General features: G+C 45.9%; 1 pseudogene; it reads left to right on the top strand.

Moving 5' to 3' along the window:
• The first annotated feature begins 279 nt into the window (after nucleotides 1-279).
• Nucleotides 280-7242, top strand: LOC139377153 (uncharacterized; annotated as a pseudogene).
• The last annotated feature ends 417 nt before the right edge of the window (nucleotides 7243-7659 follow it).

Below are 7659 nucleotides of genomic sequence, written 5' to 3'. Positions count from 1 at the left end.
ACACTATAGACCCTGTCTGTGCTTGCCTTTCATCATGTTTTCTAAAGAAATGGCTCAGTTGTTGCTTAGTCGCTCGTTTTGTTCAACATCTATAAACTGAAAGTAATGTTAATAGGGGCAGGTAGCCTAGCAGTTAGTGCAGAGAGACACCAACAGGAGGGTTGCCAGTTCGAATCCCAGGTCTGACAGGAAGAATCTGTCAGGAAGTGAGCTGGCAACCGGAGAGTTGCTGGTATCAAAATCCTAAATGATGTTGCCTGCTGTTGTGCCCCTTGAGCAATGCACTTAACCCCCCACAACAACAGTGCCCAGTGTGGCAGCCCCCGCACCTCTCCAAAAAACATGTATGTGTGTCTTTCAGAGGGGTTGGGTTAAAAGCGGAAGTCAAATTTCATTTGGACCTTGTGTGCAATTGACCAATAAAGTGATCTCATACTTAATCTTAAAACTAGCTAGCTACATTATCAACCAGCCACAGACTGTTGGGCGAAAGCTAGCTATATAGTTCGCTGTGGCTGCTTGAATCAGAAACATCTCAAAAGATCCGACTTTTGTCATCTCTTCTGATTAAGTGCTTCAGTTGTTCTTCAGTCGATCAAATCCTGAAAATAATAACACTTAGTGGCCTGTTCTTTGAAATTAATTTAACCTTTGAAAACTGAAGTAACTTTACAACCTTGTAAACAAATGCGGCAGCATGTTGGTGGAAGTTGTGTGTTACAGATGACATATTGATCTGTGGATCTGAGCATTCCACACCTGTCTGAGAATAAGAAGCTTTGTTTGACCTGAAATTGGGTTTGTCCTAAAAGACAGAGGGAGAGAGAGAGACAAAAACTCTTATTTAAACCCAGAGGAGGAAAGAAAGAGTTCTCAGATGGGGTTTAGGCTGTTGTAAGGAACTGAGTTCAGTTTGTGTTTCAGCATCCTTCACTCGGACACACAAACAGAGGAACTTGGGCCACAAGCTCACAATGAGCACATCTAAGGAAGATTCCAGAGGGAAAATGTAAATGTATGACTGAGGTTGATTTTAGAGCTTGGTTCAGAGTGAAATTTCAGTCTGTTTTGCAGCACATAATCGACTTAGCTCTCATTTGAAGGACAGACAGAAAGGTTAGGTGTGTAGGAATGGATGACCTAAGAGACAGCAGCTCTTGGTGAGTTTTTTTTATGTTTTAAGAACAATAAGAAGGAGAATGCACTTTATACTCCATTGTGATTGGGTCTTTGTTAGGCTATCTATTTGTAATTTAGATCAGTGTTGAAGTTATAAATGCTGTCTAGTCTATATACACATTTCATGTTTAGCATTGTGTTTAGATACCTTTCATCTTCTCTATTCTAGTTCAGTTTTGTGCGTGTGAATCCTGTGATTTCATTCTACAGAAAATCAAGATATCAACATGTTTTTGAAAAACCTAGCTCTCTGAGTAGAGCAAATGTACATCTTAGTTCTAATTCCAAACCCTTTTGGAGTAGAAACAGTTTCATTGTCTCATTGACTGCATATCCCTGCCGGTGGGTTGATTGCGAGAACTGCCCCTGATCTAAAAGGAGCACTCATGCATGCCTAGATTAACCAGGAAGAGAGAGGAGAATGTGGAGATGTGACTGATTGTCCCGTGGTTTCCCATGGCAACGGGACCAACAAGCCTGTCCTCATCATGGTTGGCGACACACGAGACGGGGGTTTAGAGGCACCCCTATGCCTAGCAGTCTCCCTCACACCGTGAAGTCTCTCTTCAAGTACACTTTAAATACATACAATACAAGGAAACTTGAGTATTAACGTCAATACAACAACGCTTTTTAGCGCATTTGTTTTTTGTGACTTTCACACAGTAATTTCAAGGAGGCCTACCACATGAAATTGGTTAGTTATCTGGATCCAATTACTCTAGTCTTTGAAATTGGTCACAATGTGTGCAGTCTTACTGCTGCCAGAGGAGAGTGCTGCATGTTCATATTCTGTAAGGCATTCATATTATGCCTTACAGAATGGCCACTACAGTATTTATGGAATTTATATCTATCCAATAAACACGTTGTGCCTATCTATAATTGACTGTTTCATATGTATCTAAAGTGTCTACTGCAATGGGACAGTAAATATTTCCCATTTACAGGGATGCAGGCCAGAATGCCTGTCTTCAGGAGGAACTAGAACAAAACATGTTTTAATTTTAACCTTTATTTAACTAGGCAAGTCAGTTAAGAACACATTCTTATTTACAATGACGGCCTACCCCAGCCAACGCTGGGCTAATTGTACGCCGCCCTATGAGACTCCTAATCACAGTCGGATGTGATACAGCCTGGATTCAAACCAGGGACTGTAGTGAAACCTCTTGCACTGAGATGCAGTGCCTTAGACCGCTGCGCCACTTGGGAGCCCTAGAACTAGACTAGAACACTTGCTGTTGCTGAGGGACGCAGTTACCAATCACACACCCTCGGACAAGGGTCCCGGCGGAGTTGGAGAGGTGCACGGAGAGACGGAGGAGGAGAAGGAGGGATGAGTTCTGTGATTGGTCCAGACAGCCAGGGCAGATGGATGGAAAGGGTCTTTAATGAGGTAACATGTGAAGCCGTGCTGCTGCTCCAGTTTCAACTGTTCTGCCTGCGGCTATGGAATCCTGACCTGTTCACCGGACGTGCTACCTGTCCCAGACCTGCTGTTTTCAACTCTCTAGAGACAGCAGGAGTGGTAGAGATACTCTTAATGATCGGCTATGAAAAGCCAACTGACATTTACTCCTGAGGTGCTGACTTGCTGCACCCTCGACAACTACTGTGATTATTATTATTTGACCATGCTGGTAATTTATGAACATTTGAACAGCTTGGCCATGTTCTGTTATAATCTCCACCCGGCACAGCCAGAAGATGACTGGCCACCCCTCATAGCCTGGTTACTCTCTAGGTTTTTTCCTAGGTTTTGGCCTTTCTTGGGAGTTTTTTCTAGCCACCGTGCTTCTACACCTGCATTGCATGCTGTTTGGGTTTTTAGGCTGGGTTTCTGTACAGCACTTTGAGATATCAGCTGATGTACAAAGGGCTATATAAATACATTTGATTTGATGTGAACTATAACCCTTTATGTATATTTTAACTGTTTGCTGTTTGTTTGTTTGTTTACCCAATTTCATCAAGTAAGTCTATTGAGAACTAATTCTCGTTCACACCAATGTCCTGCTGTTCTTATAGATTGACGTGTCATGTGTGGAAGGAGCTGTGTAGCTGCCTGCTACAGAAGTGCAGAGAGAGAGAGACAACACCTCCAGGCCTAGAGGTGCTCTACCCCCCCACTCTGTTACATCTGTGTCAGTAAAGAGGGGCTGCCCACTCTGTGGAACCGCTGACTACATGTCCTCTAGACTATGAAGGTGAGTGGGATAATGTGTGAATGAGTTAGCAGACACACACACCACACACACACAATCTTATGTATGTCCCCAGCTGGCTGGAGACCCTGCAGAGGAAGGGGTTAACAGAAGGAGGTTCAGGGGCTGGACCACTGATTCGTCTACATGCTCAATGTCCACAAGGACGCTGTAGCAACCAGCAGCAGGGACCTCCACTTTGTTGACGTGTCCACGACCAGCCGCTTTAAGGACGTCCACTTGTTTGGTGTCTAGCTGACTTTCAACTGTTAACTTTTAAAAAACTCAAAGTGTAACTTTTGCTTTTGATTTGATAAATTGAAGTTCCATTTTTGACTGAGTGTCTCTTGTTGTCAGTAATGTCCCAATCTCTCTCTGCTACTGGTATGACACAAATGTACAGCTAAAATTCCTAATTCTCTTTGTGCTAAAATAAATGTCCCATCTGAACATTTGATCAATCTGGCCACTATTCCTCCCAGTCACCAGGGCTGCACTGTTTGCTGCAATGGGGAGATGAGAGGGGAGGGGTCCATCTGTTATGGTTCCTCAAACATCACACTGGGCTGTTTGTGAGCCCCTTCAGTGAGGACAACCACCGAAGAGAATCTACATGCAGGTAGGCCTCATTATCTCCATTTACTTAGTGCTGGGCTAGAACAAAACCCTGCACACCTTGCAATGACTGTATAATTGCTTGCTGCATTACAAGCTCTTCCAAGGGAGTTATTTGGCACTGTGGTTAGCATGCCTTCCTTGGGGCCAAAAGGGTATGGTGTTTTTCAGGCTTCTTTGCTAAGTGAGCTATACCCCATAGTTCTCCAGGACCAGGGTTGGTGACAGGATACAAATGGGTTAACTGGCATTATGGGTGAGAACATGTCTCCTACCAGGATATTGGTGACTTCTACCAAAAAATCTCCGCAGTCCAACAGGAACCAATCAACAGGATCAGCGAAGCCTCCTCAGTATTCATCATGCATCTCACTCAGGAGAAAACCCTAAGTGTGGGAAATCAATAAGGTAATAATATTATATAGTATCTACATTATTATGCATATTTATTGTGTTGTTACTATGGAGTAAGCAAGGTATAAAGTGCCACCATTTCTATTGGATGATACAAAAAGCAGTGGGTAGCTGTTATTGTACCACACAGCCTCATTCTTTATCAGATTTTGACAGCACTCAAGGTTGGGTTTTAATAGACAGAGAAGGTCTGAGTGACCTTGACCCAGGTCAAGTTGAAATGTCAACTCTGACATATTCAGATTCTCTCATGGTAGCAATCTACACGTAGTCATGAAGAGTAATGAATAACATCAGAGATCAACCGTCACACCGCAGAATGATGAAACTCACCTGGTCAGAATTATTTTGAGTAATAACTGTGTTTTATCTAGAAATTAGATGTTGCTCACTGTCGTTGACTCCCACCCTATAACCAATGTAATATATATATATATATATATATATATATATATAAAATGGCTTTTACTGGGGAGAAAACATGTGAAGAAGTAATTCAAGTGGGAGGGGATGTTTTCTATTAGTCGTTATGGCTTCTGAGAGGGCACATTTTGTGCTGCAATAAACTGTCTAGCTTTGGTCAGTTGAACAATGAAGCCGACCTCAACAGTTCCCAATTATAAACTAATAGGAAAGGAAGTATTTTTAGAATTTTTAGTTATGCTACATTTTATTAAGTAACCCATAAATCCTAACCTCCCTTTCCCTATGTCTGTCTCTCTTCTGCTGTTCTCTCTCTCCTTCGCCCACCCACCCTCTCTCTCCCTCTCCTCCCCCACCCTCTTTCCCGCTCTCGCTCTTCACCCCCTCTCTCCCTCCTCTGCAGGGTGTGACCTGTTTTGACTTCAGCAGGTCTCTTAACCAGTTGGTGACGTGTGGTCTGGACCCTACAGTCAGACTGTGGAACCGCTTCATTGTAGTTAATTATTAACTTTTCTGTGCTAAACCATGTAGAACATTGGCCTGTTGGAAACTACAACTCCTTACTAAATCTCAAAGTTCGGCAATGATCTGATTTATCTCTAGAGAAACTGCAGCGCAATGTGAGCATTGAGTTCAGAAAAAAAGGAAAGAAATGGTTTCAAATAATTGAACCGACATAGGAAAATAACTGACATTTCGGTTAATCGCTCATGTCACGATCGTAAATATGAATACATGTTCTATATTTAATGAAGAAAGAACACTGAAACAAACTCACAAAAACAACAAACGAACGTGACGCTATATAATCTAAATGTGCAGACACAGGCAACTAGACATAGACATAGATAATAACCTACGAAATACCCAAAGAAGATGGCTGCCTAAATATGGTTCCCAATCAGAGACAACGATAAACACCTGCCTCTAATTGAGAACCAATCTAGGCAACCATAGATATATATAAACACCCAGATGATAAACAACCCCATAAACCTACAAAACCCCTAGACAGTACAAAAACACATACATCACCCATGTCACACCCTGACCTAACCAAAACAATAAAGAAAACAAAGAATACTCAGGTCAGGGCGTAACAGCTCAGCACTAGAGTTCAGGGGAGTGCTACTTTAATGCACAAAAACGGCGAACATAAGCCAACCCCACGAAAACACAGGGCGTATAACAAAACAAACGCCCCAAACAGGGGGACTTAAACTGTCCAGCAAAACCCACGAAATGGGAAAACACGTAACCCACGGACGTGCACAGAAGTTTACACAAAACAGAAGGTCACAATAATTAATCCCGCACAAGGAACCAGGCTGACTAATAAAGCCTCACTAATTATACCAAACTCAAAACAGGTGCACTCAATAAACACATAAGGAGGGGGAGGAAATAATCAGTGGCCGCTAGTAGGCCGGCGACGACGACCGCCAAGCGCCACCCGAACGGGAAGGGGAGCCACCTTCGGTCGGAGTCGTGACAGTACCCCCCCCCCGGAGGACGAGGCGCAGGGCGATCTGGATGGAGGCGATGGAAATCCCTCAACATTGACGGACCAAAAATGTCCCCCACCAGTACCCAGCACCTCTCCTCCGGACCGTACCCCTCCCAGTCCACAAGGTACTGCAGGCCCCTCACCCGGCGTCTCGAGTCCAGAATGGCCCGTATCGTATACGCCGGGGACCCCTCGATGTCCAGAGGGGGAGGAGGGACCTCCGGCACCTCACCGTCCTGTAGGGGACCAGCTACCACCGGCCTGAGGAGAGACACATGAAACGAGGGGTTAATACAATAATAGGAAGTTGTAATCGATAACACACCTCGTTTATTCTCCTCAGGACTTTGAAAGGCCCTACACACTGCGGCCCAAGCTTCCAGCAGGGCAAGCGGAGGGGCAGGTTTCGGGTCGAGAGCCAGACCCTGTCCCCCGGTACAAACACGGGGGCCTCACTGCGGTGGCGGTCAGCACTCCTTTTCTGCCGTCCACTAGCTTGTTGAAGGGATTCCTGGATGGCCCTCCAGGTCTCTTTGGAGCGCTGCACCCATTCCTCCACCGCAGGAGCCTCGGTCTGGCTCGGATGCCACGGTGCCAGGACCGGCTGGTACCCCAACACACACTGAAAGGGGCACATTAGTAGAGGAGTGGCGTAGTGAGTTCTGGGCCATTTCGGCCCAGGGGATGTATCTCGCCCACTCCCCTGGCCGGTCCTGGCAGTACGACCGCAGAAACCTACCCACCTCCTGGTTTACTCTCTCCACCTGTCCATTACTTTCGGGGTGATAACCGGAGGTCAGACTGACCGAGACCCCCAGACGCTCCATGAATGCCCTCCATACTCGGGACGTGAACTGGGGGCCCCGATCAGAAACGATGTCCTCCGGCACCCCGTAGTGCCGGAAGACGTGGGTGAATAATGCCTCCGCAGTCTGTAGGGCTGTAGGGATACCGGGCAATGGGAGGAGACGGCAGGACATAGAGAACCGATCCACAATCACCAGAATCGTGGTGTTCCCCTGAGACGGGGGAAGATTGGTCAGGAAATCTACGGATAGATGTGACCATGGCCGTTGTGGAACGGGGAGGGGTTGTAACTTCCCTCTAGGAAGGTGCCTAGGAGCCTTACTCTGGGCGCATACCGAACAGGAGGAGCCTTAACGTCCCTAGCCAAGGTAGGCCACCAGTACCTCCCCCGAAGGCTCCCCATTGTCCTCCTCACCCCAGGGTGACCCGAGGAGTAGGACGTGAGCCCACCAAATCAGTTGGTCCCGAACACCAAGCGGCACGTACTTCCGCCCCGCCGGACACTGA

The sequence above is a fragment of the Oncorhynchus clarkii genome, chromosome 20 (assembly GCF_045791955.1).
Source record: "Oncorhynchus clarkii lewisi isolate Uvic-CL-2024 chromosome 20, UVic_Ocla_1.0, whole genome shotgun sequence".
Classification (NCBI taxonomy): Eukaryota; Metazoa; Chordata; class Actinopteri; order Salmoniformes; family Salmonidae; genus Oncorhynchus; species Oncorhynchus clarkii.
The sequence above is the reverse complement of the archived record's forward strand: the minus strand, read 5'-3'. Positions and strand labels throughout refer to the sequence as shown.